Raw genomic sequence first — 14,363 nt, 5'->3', positions numbered from 1 at the left:
TTACATTTGCTTTTTTAGATAAATAGTTATTGTTAGGAGCCCTTATGACTTTTCCAGCTATCATATTGTTATTTTACCTCCCTTGCTCCTTCTCCTGTATTTGCCTTCCTTCACCTTCCTTAAGGAGACCTCATTTTCTGTGTTTCCCTAGCAATGCAATTGTATCAGTTCTGATATTCCCCTTTACCCTCCTCCCACCTTCTTCTGCACTGCCCTCCCTCTCCCTCCCTAAGCCCCCATTCCCTTGTCCCTATCATATTATCTAGCTCTTAGGAGGTCTTAGTAAGCTCAAACAAAGACTCTAGTTCTGCCCACTCTTATCTGTGTTACACTTTTTGGGTCCTCAGAATCTGCAGCCCTCCTTATCTGTTTTCATGTGTGGGGAAATTACTAACAACCCAGATTTCTTTGGAACCAGTGAGAGTAGCATGGCCCTGAAAGGTTTGTCAGTGGATACCTCCCCTGTAACTTCCTCATGGGAGGGAAGGCAGGGAACAAGGCTGAATACCACAGAGATCAAGCTGGGGCCTCCAAATGAAATGATCCATGAGAGCTAATCATTGACAATGATGCTGACTAAATCAATCAAAAATTTTGAGACTTTTTAAATAATGGACAGAACGAGAACGGGCTTAAGCATCTAAAGACTCTAGATGACCAAGCTGAAGTATACAGTGTTTTAAAAAGACAAAATCTCAATGACATCAGTGCTCAAGGTGCGGGATTACTGCAGTAAGGTATTTGACATGGCCTAGTAATATTAGTTTTTTTTTTCAAAGCTCAGTAGTATTTCCCAGACACTCCACAACTGTTTATCATTGATTTTATTTTAGCTGTTTTAGGTTTATGTTTAGTCTTGCACAAACCCCAATTATTTTGGTTAATATATCTGAACCATAGTTAGGATTATGGACTGTGGAAAAGCATTGCCAAGGTAAATGTAGCTCTTAGAGAAAGAGTGAGAAGTATCTAGGCAGCCACAGAAAAAGTTGGGATGACCCCGCTGCTCCCCTCAGACTGGGGCTCTGCGCCTCTATCCGCTCCCTCTCTGGCTTGCTCGAGGCCGACCGGCCCCCTAGGCGCCGCAGGAGGCTGTGACAGCGGCGGCACAGAGGTGCGCGGAAGTGGTCGGCCAGGCAACCGCGCGGCGGCGGAGCGGGCGGGGCTAGGCGCTGGTCCCCTGCTCCTGGCGCTCCCCGCCGCCGCCAGGAGCGGCTCATCTGGCACCCGGTATCTGGGCAGCAAGATCAGCCTCATCCCCAAGGCGCAGATCCGCTAAGAGGGCATTCTCTACACCAACGACACCGACAATTCCACCGTGGCGCTCGCCAAAGTAAGGTCCTTTGGCACTGAAGACAGTCCCCCAGATAGGCCTGCTCCCCCAAGAGAGGAAATTTATGAGTACATCATTTTCCGGGGAAGTGATATCAAAGATATTACTGTGTGTGAACCTCCAAAAGTTCAGCACACACTCTCTCAGGATCCTGCTACTGTTCAGTCCTCGGCCTCCACCTCACCCTTCCAGCCCTATGTGTCTTACAGCCCCTTCAGAGGGATGCTGCCTTGTGGCCAGCTGGCAGCCAGCTCCCTGCTCAGCCAGCAGTGTGCTGCCTCCTTAGGTCTAGAGAAGTTGGTAAGACCTCCAGCCTTAGCCGCTGCTTCCAGCCCTAGTACCTCTCCATCTCCACAGCCGATTTCAGAGCTTGACATGTCCTCAGAGCCACCTCAGCTCACTTCCAAGGGAGCTGGTTTTCAATCTACCCCAGTCGGCAAGAGTCCCATGGTGGAACTAGCTGTCCAGACCAGTTCTGCTGTTAACTTGAATGCTAAGAACCTCTTACCCACCAAGGTCACCTCGGGGACACAACTCAATGGTCGCCAGGCTCAGCCTAACAGCAAGACTGCCATCCATGTAGTCCAGCCGGCACCTGTGCACACTCAAGGGCAGGTGAATGATGAGAACAGAAGACCTCCACGGAGGCGGTCAGGCAACAGACGAACAAGAAATCGTTCCAGAGGGCAAAACCGTCCAACTAATGTTAAGGAAAACACAATCAATTTTGAGGGTGACTTTGATTTTGAGAGTGCAAATGCCCAAACCGAGAAGAGCTCGATAAAGAATTGAAGAAGAAGCTGAATTTTAAGGATGACAAAGCTGAGAAGGGGGAAGAGAAGGACCCTACTGTGATGACCCAGAGTGAAGAGACTCCTGCTGAGGAAGATCTTAGGGGGCCCAACTGTTACTATGACAAATCCAAGTCCTTCTTTGACAACACTTCCTCTGAACTCAAAACAAGCTCTAGGCGAACAACGTGGGCTGAAGAGAGGAAGCTGAACACTGAGACCTTTGGGGTATCTGGGAGGTTCCTTCGGGGCCCGCAGTTCACGTGGTGGATTCCGAGGAGGCAGAGGCAATGGAACAACACGGCACAACCCCACTTCCCACCAAGCTGGGACTGGCCGGGTGTGAGGGTGCAGTACAAGGTCCTGAAGAAGACAGAAGGAAATGAACGTTACAGTCACCGGGAGAAGTGATCTTGTTTACCAAGTCTGGATGCTACTTAGCTACTTATCTTTGGACTTAACCTAAACTTGGCCGTGGTCTGATTAGAACCACTTGTTTTGGGGGAAGTATTTTGTGGGTGACCTTGTGAAGGTTTCTTGACCTACATTTTCTTCTTGGCTGCACACAGCCTAATTGTAAAGTTTTGGTATTTTGCAAAAAGGTTTTTTTTTAATATTTATTTATTTATTATGTATACAATATTTTGTTTGTGCAGGCCAGAAGAGGGCACCAGACCCCTCTACAGATGGTTGTGAGCCACCATGTGGTTGCTAGGAATTGAACTCAGGACCTTTGGAAGAGCAGGCAATGCTCTTAACCTCTGAGCCGTCTCTCCAGCCCTGCAAAAAGGTTTCTATAGACAAAGGCTCAGTCCTCACGTTGTAATTTTTTTTTTAAATGATAGCTTTGACTCTTAAAACAGAACCAAATTTTATTTGGCACATGTGGTGTCCAAATGTCTCTGCAACCCATCTAGCCTCTGGTGCTACTGGCCTGCTACCCCAGCTGCTAAAAGTTGGAAGTCTCAGGAGCCAAGCAGGGCCAGCACAGGGTGAACCATTCATATCGGGTGGGAGGGCCAAGGGCAGTGAAGGGGGGGGGGGTTCATGGATCATGTTGTGTAATGAACCAGTGATGTTCAGTGCTTGAGGCTGACAGAGGGATGAGTGAAGAAGTTCATGTAGAGCCTGGCTTCCACAACTACTGAGGTTTAGTGTCGAGATCCAAGACAAGGGATGTGGTGTGCCCGGCTTCCTGCCTTGTCTGGCTCTAACCCAGGTCAGCCATTGTTAGAAGACTCTGGCAGCACCTAAGTATTCTCATCCACTTTGAAATGAGCCAGTCTTTTATTTTTAATGTCACTGGCCTTATTTCTTCAATTGTAAATAGTTCTTATATGTTTATTTTAAAGGAGATGGTGGAGGGAGGGTGGGAACATAAAGTTGTTGCATGAGTAAATGGGTCAGATTTTCTGTATAAGCATGCATCCTCTGACTGACAAGGCATTTTGTTGAAAATAAGCACCTTGATATCCAAAACCCCTTAAGAATAGCTACAAAGCTTTAGTTCTGTATTGATGAAGTCAGATTGCAAAAGCTTGGGTTTATTTTTGTAGGACTTCATAGCCGAGACTAGAACATAGCACTGGGGCTACTGTTGGGGTAATGCAAACGCTAAATAAACATTCAAGCCTTCAAAAAAAAAGAAATAAAAATTTGGGATGAGATAGCATTACCTTGGTCATTGCAACTGGATTTAGACTGTGAGGTAGAAGCTCTCAGTGAGAACAGCTTTACCTCTTGGCAATCTGTAACTGGAGCTCCCCCTCCCTTTTCTTAGGCAAGGTTTAGAATATTCTTTTTTTATTGAAAAAATTTCTGCCTCCTTCCTGCCTCCCATTTCCCTCCCCCTCCCCCACTCCTCTCACTCTTCCCCTCCCCCACTCCTTTTCCCCTCCCCCACTCCTCTCCCCCTCCCTCCAGTCCCAAGAGCAGTCAGGGTTAGTTGCCCTGTGAGAAGTTCAAGGTCCTCCCCCCTCCATCCAGGTCTAGGAAGGTGAGCATCCAAACTGGCTAGGCTCCCACAAAGCCAGTACGTGCAGTAGGATCAAAACCCAGTGCCATTGTCCTTGGCTTCTCATCAGCCCTCATTGTCTGCCATGTTCAGAGAGTCCAGTTTTATCCCATGCCTTTTCAGTCCCAGTCCAGCTGGCTTTGGTGAACTCCCAATAGATCAGTCCCACTGTCTCAGTGGGTGGGTGCACCCCACGTGGTCCTGACTTCCTTGCTCATGTTCTCCCTCCTTCTGCTCCTCATTTGGACCTTGGGAGTTCAGTCCAGTGCTCCAGTGTGGGTCTCTGTCTCTATCTCCATCCATCGCCAGATGAAGGTTCTATGGTGATATGCAAGATATTCATCAGTATGGCTATAGGATAGGGCCATTTCAGGTTCCCTCTCCTCAGCTGCCCAAGGAACTAAGTGGGGACATCTCCCTGGACACCTCGGAGCCCCTCTAGGGTCAAGTCACTTGTCAACCCCAAGATGGCTTCCTTAATTAAGATATATACTTCCCTGCTCTCATATCCACCCTTCCTTTATCCCAACCATCCCATTCCCCCAAATTCCCCCCATCATCCCCTTCTCACTTTTCTCTCCCCATCTCCCCTTACCCTCATCCCACCCCACCCCCAAGTTCCCAATTTTTGCCTGGCAATCTTGTCTATTTCCAATATCCAGGAGGATAACTATATGTTTTTCTTTGGGTTAACCTTCTTATTTAGCTTCTCTAGAATCACAAATTATCGGATCAATGTCCTTTATTTATGGCTAGAAACCAATTATGAGTGAGTATATCCCATGTTCATCTTTTTGTGTCTGGGTTACCTCACTCAGGGTAGTGTTTTCTATTTCCATCCATTTGCATGCAAAATTCAAGATGTCATTGTTTTTTACCGCTGAGTAGTACTTTAATATGTATATATTCCACACTTTCTTCATCCATTCTTCCATTGAAGGGCATCTAGGTTGTTTCCAGGTTCTGGCTATTACAAATAATGCTGCTATAAACATAATTGAACAAATGCTTTTGTAGTATGTTAGGGCATCTCTTGGGTATATTCCCAAGAGTGGTATTGCTGGGTCCTGGGGTAGGTTGATCCCGAATTTCCTGAGAAACCGCCACACTGCTTTCCAAAGTGGTTGCACAAGTTTGCATTCCCACCAGCAATGGATGGGTGTACCCCTTACTCCACAACCTCGCCAGCAAAGGCTATCAATGGTGTTTTTGATTTTAGCCATTCTGACAGGTGTAAGATGGTATCTCAAAGTTGTTTTGATTTGCATTTCCCTGATCACTAAAGAGGTTGAACATGACCTTAAGTGTCTTTTGGCCATTTGAACTTCTTCTGTTGAGAATTCTCTGTTCAGTTCAGTGCCCCATTTTTTAATTGGGTTAATTAGCATTTTAAAGTCTAGTTTCTTGAATTCTTTATATATTTTGGAGATCAGACCTTTGTCTGTTGTGGGGTTGGTGAAGATCTTCTCCCAGTCAGTAGGTTGCCTTTTTGTCTTAGTGACAGTGTCCTTTGCTTTACAGAAGCTTCTCAGTTTCAGGAGGTCCCATTTATTCAATGCAGCCCTTACTGTCTGTGCTGCTGGGGTTATACATAGGAAGCAATATCCTGTGTCCATATGTTGTAGAGTACTTCCCACTTTCTCTTCTATCAGGTTCAGTGTGTTCAGATTGATATTGAGGTCTTTGATCCATTTGGACTTGAGTTTTGTGCACGGTGATAGATATGGATCTATTTTCATTCTTCTACAGGTTGACATCCAGTTTGCCAGCACCATTTGTTGAAGATGCTCTCTTTCTTCCATTGTATACCTTTAGCTCCTTTATTGAAAATCAGGTATTCATAGGATTGAGGGTTAAAATCCAGGTCTTCTATTCAATTCCATTGGTCGACTTCTCTGTGTAGTAATAAGGGCGGCGGGGCTGCGTCCCCAGCACCCGGCCGCCCCCACGGCTAGCTTTACCCAAAATAATTACACTGACACTGTATTCTTTTAAACACTGCTTGGCCCTTTAGCTCTAGCCCTTACTGGCTAATTCTGATATCCCGATCAACCCATTTCTAATAAACTGTAGCACCGGTCTTACCGGGAAGATTCTAGCCTAGTCCATCCTGGGTCGGAGCTTCATGGCGTGTGTCTGCCCAGGATCGGGGCATGGCGTCTCTCTGAGGCGTCTGCTCCCGAGAGGAGAGCTGTGGAGTCTGACCTCACTTCCTCTTCCTCCCAGCATTTTGTTCTGTTTACTCCACCCACAGGGCCAAGCAGTTTCTTTATTGCTTAACCAATGAAATCAACAGATTGATATATGACACTCCCACATCATCTCTGTTTTTATGCCAATACCAAGCAGTTTTCAATACTGTAGCTCTGTAACAGAGTTTGAAGTCAGGGATGGTAATGCCTCCAGAAGTTCCTTAATTGTATAAGATTGTTTTAGCTATCCTGGGTTTTTGTTTTTCCATATAAAGTTGATTATTGTCCTCTCAAGATCTGTGAAGAATTTTGATGGGACCTTGATGGGGATTGCATTGAATGTATAGATTCCTTTTGGGAGAATAGCCATTTTTACTATGTTGGTCTTCCCAATCCAAGAGCAAGGGAGATCCTTCCATTTTCTGGTATCCTCTTCAGTTTCTTTCTTCAAAGACTTAAAGTTCTTTTTTTTTTTTTTTTTGGATTTTCTAGACAGGGTTTCTCCGTAGCTTTTGGTTCCTGTCCTGGAACTAGCTCTTGTAGACCAGGCTGGCCTCAAACTCACAGAGATCTGCCTGCCTCTGCCTCCCGAGTGCTGGGATTAAAGGCGTGCACCACCATTGCCCGGCTTAAAGTTCTTGTCAAATAGATCTTTCACTTCCTTGGTGAGAGTTACCCCAAGATATTTTATGCTATTTGTGGCTATCGTGAAAGGTAATGCTTCTCTGATTTCCCTCTCTGCTTCCTTATCCTTTGTGTATAGGAGAGCAACTGATTTTTTGGAGTTGATCTTGTATCCTGCCACGTTATTAAAGGTGTTTATCAGCTGTAGGAGTTCTTTGGTGGATTTTTTGGGGTTGCTTATGTACACTATCATATCATCTGCAAATAACGAAAGTTTAACTTCTTCTTTTCCAATTCGAATCCCCTTGATCCCCTTATGTTGTCTTATTGCTATTGCTAGAACTTCAAGCACTATATTGAAGAGGTATGGAGAGAGTGGACAGCCTTGTCGTGTTCCTGATTTTAGTTGGATGGCTTTGAATATCTCTCCATTTAATTTGATGTTAGCTGTTGGCTTGCTGTAAATAGATTTTATTATATTTAGGTATGACCCTTGTATCCCTAATCTCTCCAAGACCTTTATCATAAAGGAGTGTTGAATTTTGTCAAATGCTTTTTCAGCATCTAATGAAATGATCATATGTTTTTTTTCTTTTATGAAAAGTATTTGCCAAGAAGCAACTTAAGGAAGGAAGGGGGGATTTATTGGGGTTATATTTGAAGAGGTACAGTCCTTCATGGAACAGAAGGCTTAGTAGATGGGATAGAGCCACTGGCCCTGTGGCACTAGCAGTTAGGACATAGAGAGTTGGACACGAAGTTACAAAAAAATTAACTCCTACCCCCTAGGGAGCCATTTCCTTCAGTGAAGCCCTGCCTTCTGAAAGTTCTACAACCTTCCCAAAATATAGCCAGCAGAGACCCAGTGTGAAGTGTATGAGCCAAGCCCACAGGGTAGGTATTAGGGGTCAGGTAGAGGGGTGGGATGGGACAGAGTGTGGGGCATTTCACTATTTTTTTTTTATTTAGAGACAGGGTTTCTCCCTGTAACAACCCTAGCTGTCCTGGAACTAGGTCTGTAGACTAGGCTGGCTTCGAACTCACAGAGATCCGCCTGCCTCTGCCCCCCCCCCCGCCTCCCCAGTGCATCTCACCTTTCCACCAGGAGGTATGAGTGGTTCAAGAGTGAACGCTGGTTTTCAGAGATGACTGTGTGTGAAGCAGTCATAAAAAGAAAGCACCCTTGCAATTTTAGTGAACTCTTATAACCATGGGTAAAGAGTAGCAAGCAAATCACTCAGTCAATCGTTTTAAAGATAATTTAAAAAATGCTCTGATGAAGATCTGACTGATGCTGTGACTATGAAGACTGGAAGCAGTGCACACCTCTGAACACTAAGATATGCCGGTTGAACTGCCTTGTTGACAGCTCTTAGATGTGTCACCAATCTCTGTTTTCCAGATTTCTTTTAACAACAAATACAGGAGAATTCCAAGCGCCAGTTTATTCTTCAATATCCTGGTCCTTTAATTATTACCGTACCATCTTATCTAAAGCCCGCAGTGCTGTGGGGCAATGGTCTGGTACCCTGTAAAGATTTGTTACTTGTATTTCAATAAAATGCTAATTGGCCAGTAGCCAGGCAGGAAGTATGGGTGGGGTGACAAGGCAGGAAGTATAGGCTGAGCGATGAAAAAATAGGCATTCTGGGAAGAGAAAAGACTCAGTCTCCGATCGTAACCCAGATGCAGAAAAAGCAAGATGAGAATGCCTCACTGATAAAAGGTACCAAGCCACGTGACTGACTGACTCAGACAAGAATTATGGGTTACTGCAAGATAAAAGAATTAGTTAGTAAGAAGCATGAGCTAATAGGCCAACCAGTTTATAATTAATGTAAACCTTTGTGTGTTTCTATAGGACTGAATGGCTGTGGGACCAGGCAGCATAGAAACCTCTGCCAGCACTGAAGTTTCTCTGTTGTTAAAGGTCATTGCACAACCCATACAGGTTTGTCTGTCAACCATTTTGAAGGTATGGTTGTTGGTGCCTTTGGAAGATCAGCAGCTGTTGTGCCCTGTTCTTGTACAACCTGAATGGTTGGTGACTGTTCTTTATGATACCTTCTAATGTTTTCCCCAGAAACAGGTTAATTTATGGACTGTTAATGTGAGTATTCCATTGCTGTAAAAAAAAATCATGTCCCCACAAATTCATTGCTATGTTAGCCACATATGGTTTTAATTTTCTTCTCTGTCCTCTTGACCCTATACATTTGACATATCTCATGCTCTGTCTTTGCTCACCTTCTGTATAATCCTTAAGGGAGAGGCGTTCTATTTTATTTGAATTATGCTTAGAAAAAAAGCATTGTTCTGGGAATACCTTGTGTTCAGTCCCTTTGAAAGTGACCTTGTTTGCCACAACTGAAACACTTGACATTTTGATTTTTGTTCAAACCTCTGGAAATCACCTCTCCTATCCATGCATCATCATGGTCATGAGATTCACTATCAACAGTATCCTGATTCTATTCCTCCAATGGTGCTGATCTTGCCTTTAAAGGCCTAATTATACTTTACATTAAGAATTAACATTTTCAAAAGCCAGAGATTCAATTATAATTTGTCTGGCTTCTGAATTTGGTATCATTCTATTTACTGTTGGTGTCAATCTTCTGATGAAATCTGTGAAAATTTCTTTTGGACCCTTTATGAATTTAATAAGTGACCCAAACTTCTTTCCTACTTCTTCAATTTTGTCCCAAACATTCAATGCTGCTGCATAGCATAAAGCCAGGGTATGGGCATCATGTTGAGATTGCCTATCTATAGTAACATAATCTTCTTCTACAAGAAGTTGATCTTGGTCGATTTCCACACCTCCAGCTCTACTCTGTTGTTCAACAGTCTTAGCTTCTTATTTTCACCAGTGAATTCACACCCCAAACATCTGGGTGCCAGATGTAATTTGAATTCTAATTGGCATTAATAATAAAAACAGAGTCATATATAAGGGTTAATGATGAAGATCAGAGAAGCAAAGTGAACAGACACTAGAGAGTTCTTACCTCCACCAATGCTCAGAACAAAGGGGTGATTCTGTCCTCAGATTGCATCCTCAGACTGCTTAGACTGAATGTCTCAGACTGCACTGTTTCTCAGGCTATACTGCTCCTCAGACTACACTGAGTTCCTATTTCCTCACCCTACCATGTCACTCCTTTCTCCACTTCCCTAGAGGTGGGACTAAAGTCACAGGATCCCAAGTTCTGAGGTCATCTTTGTGGGAGCCCTAAAACAGATTTTAGATTGAATCTGTTTCCTTTAAATAGATTCAATCTTGTGTAGCCCAGGGTGGCCTTGAACTGACAGAGATCCCTCTGCCTCTGTCCATCTCTTGGGATTAAAGGTGTGTGCCAACACTCTTTGGCCTCTAGTGGCTTAGCTCTGCACTCTGATCTTCAGGCATGTTTTATTTGTTAAAAAAAAACAAACAAAATATCAATACACTCTAACCACCCTCAAGACCCCCAAAAATGTATACTGATTTTGACAGGACTTTATACATATTGACAAAGAACAAAGAGAATATTACAGTTACTTTATCACAAATGAAATAAACATTGCCACAAACTTTGAGAAGTAATTATGAGAAAATTCTTTGGAAATTTTTATGTAAAAGTCATACAGTGCAGCCATGCACACATTTGTATAAACATAAACATGTGCAAGGCAATTATAAGAAGAAAGTTTATAAGCATCTGAATAGAAAGATGGCATTTTAAAGTCAGCAATGTGATAGCTTCCAGTATGGAGAATGAAGGACAGACATTACCAGTGACTGCTACTAAACAACTGGTCCTCAATTTCTCTTTCAGAGGATTAGTTGTTACAGGTTTCCTTTAGTGATGCCTGAGATATCTGAGGATGGCCAGCCTGCTTAATGCCACTGTAGTTTACAAATTAATTAGGGAGAAATAGTGTGTCTTACATTAGTAATACTTTAGTAGCACAACATAAGAGCTCAAAATCCAAGAATCTTCCAGGTGTGGTGCACATACCTTTAAGCTCAATATTGGGGAGGTAGAGGAAGGTGGATCTCTGAGTTCCATGCCAGCCTGGTCTCCATAATGAGTTCCATTTCAGGTCGTTCTAGTTAGCCTCTTCCTCAAAAAATAAATCTCGTTTTCAACAGTGAACTTTCCATACTTTATGGTCCTTATGCTGTCACTGTGTGTGTGTCACGTGTGTGTGAGTTCTAGTGCACGTGTGCAGTGTCCCTGTGCAGTCAGAGGAAACCAGTGTGAGTTCACTCTCCTTCCATCCTGGGTCTCAATTGCAGAAGAAGCTTCTCTGACACAGTGGAGAGCAGCGCTGACCCAGACCCGCACCAGGAGGATGTGGACTCAGCAGCACCAGCTCCCACGACCTTCTGCCTTTCACCACGAGATTGTCACTGCAGGGACAGCCAGCCTGTCAGACTGAGCAGCTTCCGGGTTCTCTGTCCCCAGTGTACATGTGGCCATTGCTGGACCTGGTGCATGTCACAGAGACTAAACTATAATAATATTATAAAATATTAACTTTTCTGTTATGAAATATCCTTATCATATATAGTCATATGAAAATATCAAATACATTCTTTGTTTTGTGCTAGATAAGGCTGCCTTGTATAGGTGTGGTTATAATAAATATCTATTACAAAATTGATATACTTAACAGAATTTAACTCCTAGCCAAATACCTTAGGGAGGGTGGAGTCTTTCTGGTCTGTCTCAAACTGACTTAGATACTGGCAAGTTATTTGCACAGGAGAAATAACTTCACATTTTTCCACTAAGGAGATCTGGTTATCCTGTTTCCTATGCTAGGGATGTGTACATAACCATGCTCTTTCCTGATCTTTAGTTCAAGTAGTTCCATGTTAAGGGCAAATCCCACCAGGGAGACCAAGAGTACAAGGTGATAAGAAAGGGCCCAAGTGACCACACAGAGTGAAGACCATGGAATGCTGTGTCCGCAGCATCCTGATTCATCTGGTGGAGGCTGATGGAAAGGAAGAGTGGTGGCACCAGATGAACTCTCACGACTTCTCTGGAGCATCTTCAACCTGCAGCAAGAAAACACATCTATTGAAGGATCTGAGGAGAGCCTGGGTCAGTTCTCCTGGGTGCCCTGTACCAGTCATCACCACCCCACAGCCTCAATGAGTCATTCAGTTCTCTCCTCCATCACCCCTGGGCTCTCCATCCTGGATCCCCTACTCTCTTCCTCCATCTTTCCCAAATCACAGAGCCCAAGACCATCCTGCAAATCTGGGAGATCAGAATAAAGTGGTGACAACTAGCTCTGCTTCCTGACTCAGGGGCTGATGGGAGGGCCTGGAGGAGCTGGCGGGGGGAACCTCTATTCAGAAAGGCCCATGGGTCCTGGTTATCCAGGCCTTGAGTGGGGTTCCAGACATCATTTCTCTTTTATTCTAAAACTCCCAATATCTAAGATTGGCATCACACCTGAGGGTGTGACTGTCCCTGCCCTACCTATCCATCCGCACAGTCAGATGAGAGCAACAGATTCCAGGAGCATCTCAGTCCACAGGCCTCCAGTGGGGACAGGGTTCTGGAAGCTGCTGTTGCTTGATTTGTTTCTATTTCATGTGCATGAGTGTGTGCCTGCATGTCTGTAAGTGCACTGTGTGAATGCCTTGTGTTTGTGGAGAAGGGGCTGGATCCCTTGGACCAGAAGCTGTTTGGTTGTGAGCTGCCATATGGGTTCTAGAAAGGGAACTCAGGTCTGAAGCAAGGGCAGCAAGTGGTCTTGCCACTGAGCCATCTCTTTATTCATATTTTTATCTTTGTCTGTTGGGTGGAATCCTCTTGCCTCTACACAGTAAGAGGAACTATATGTTCTTTTGTGTTCCTGTAAATGGGACCTGCCTGATTAGACACGTGCTGTGTACCTCATTCCCCACTGCTCTGTGACATGATTCCTGTTCTGTCAAGGGTGAGGATGCACAAGCTATTGCTAGCAGGTGGCATGAACTCCAGATCTCCTGCCTCTTTTCTCAATAAGATGCTGCAGTTGAGGGACAAGAGCAGGACTTCAGGAATTGCTTCCACACTCCTCATCCATCCGTCCCTTACTCTATTCCCATCACTGCCCTCAGTACCTGCCATTGCCAAGGATCCTCCTGAGAGAAGAAGCAGAAGGGAGCAGGTGAGGAGAATCAGCAGGACAGAGATGTGAGGCTTGATGGTCATGGCCTTTAACGAACCTGAAGTGGAGACACAAGCTGAGTCTTTGACCGGACCTCAAATCTGAGAAAACCTCACCTTAGCTTCTGGGTCCTCAGGTCATGCAGCAACACACAAGAGTTCCACCCCTGTTGTTGCTCTGCAGCAGCTGTTTAGGTGTGTCTCAAGGAGGAAGGGAGAGAGGGCGTGTTCCCTGATCTCAAAAGACTCAGGCAGCTATGGAAGGCGAAGCAGGGTAATGATGGCAGAGGAGCAGGCATGAGGGTGACCTGTGAGGACGGTGGCAGGAAGAAGAAAGGTCAGGTGAGATGAAAGCAACAGTGAGTGCAGAATGAGGACAAGGCCAGGAAATAAGGGCGCTTGTACTGTAATAGTCAGTGAGTGTCAAAGTGAGAGAGCAATTAGTGAGACAGGAGAGGGTGGGAACCCAAGTGAATGACGGAAAAAATGATCACTAACCCACGAACTCCTGGTGATTAGATTATTACACACACCACACACACATACACATACACCACACACACACACACACACCACACACATACACACACACCACACACACACATACACACACCACACACACACATACACACACACCACACACACACACATACACACATACCACACACACACACACCACACACACATACACACACACCACACACACCACACACACACACCACACATACACACATACCACACACACATACACATACACCATACACACACATACACATACCACACACACATACACACACCACACACATACACACACATACACACACCACAAACACACACATACACATACCACACACACATACACATACACCACACACACCACACACACCACACACACCACACACACCACACACACCACACACATACACACATACACACACACCACACACACATGCACATACACCACACACACCACACACACATACACATACACCACACACACACATACACACACCACACACACACATACACACACCACACACATACACACACACCACACACACACATACACACACCACACACACACCACACACATACACATAACACACACGCACACACCACACACACACACCACATACTTACACATACAACACACATGCACACACACACATATATTTACACACACACACCCCTCATTTGCAGTGAGTTTCCTACCCTTCTTCACAGTTACCTGTACGCTTCACCTTTTTTGCC

At 44.8% G+C, this 14,363-nt stretch overlaps 1 pseudogene; it reads left to right on the top strand.

Moving 5' to 3' along the window:
- The first annotated feature begins 994 nt into the window (after positions 1-994).
- LOC121466319 lies at positions 995-2,470 on the top strand (annotated as a pseudogene).
- The last annotated feature ends 11,893 nt before the right edge of the window (positions 2,471-14,363 follow it).

This window comes from Microtus oregoni, unplaced genomic scaffold (assembly GCF_018167655.1).
Source record: "Microtus oregoni isolate MIOR12 unplaced genomic scaffold, Mior012 000033F_ref0000390, whole genome shotgun sequence".
NCBI classification, from domain to species: Eukaryota; Metazoa; Chordata; class Mammalia; order Rodentia; family Cricetidae; genus Microtus; species Microtus oregoni.
This window is presented reverse-complemented; position numbering and strand designations above follow the sequence as displayed.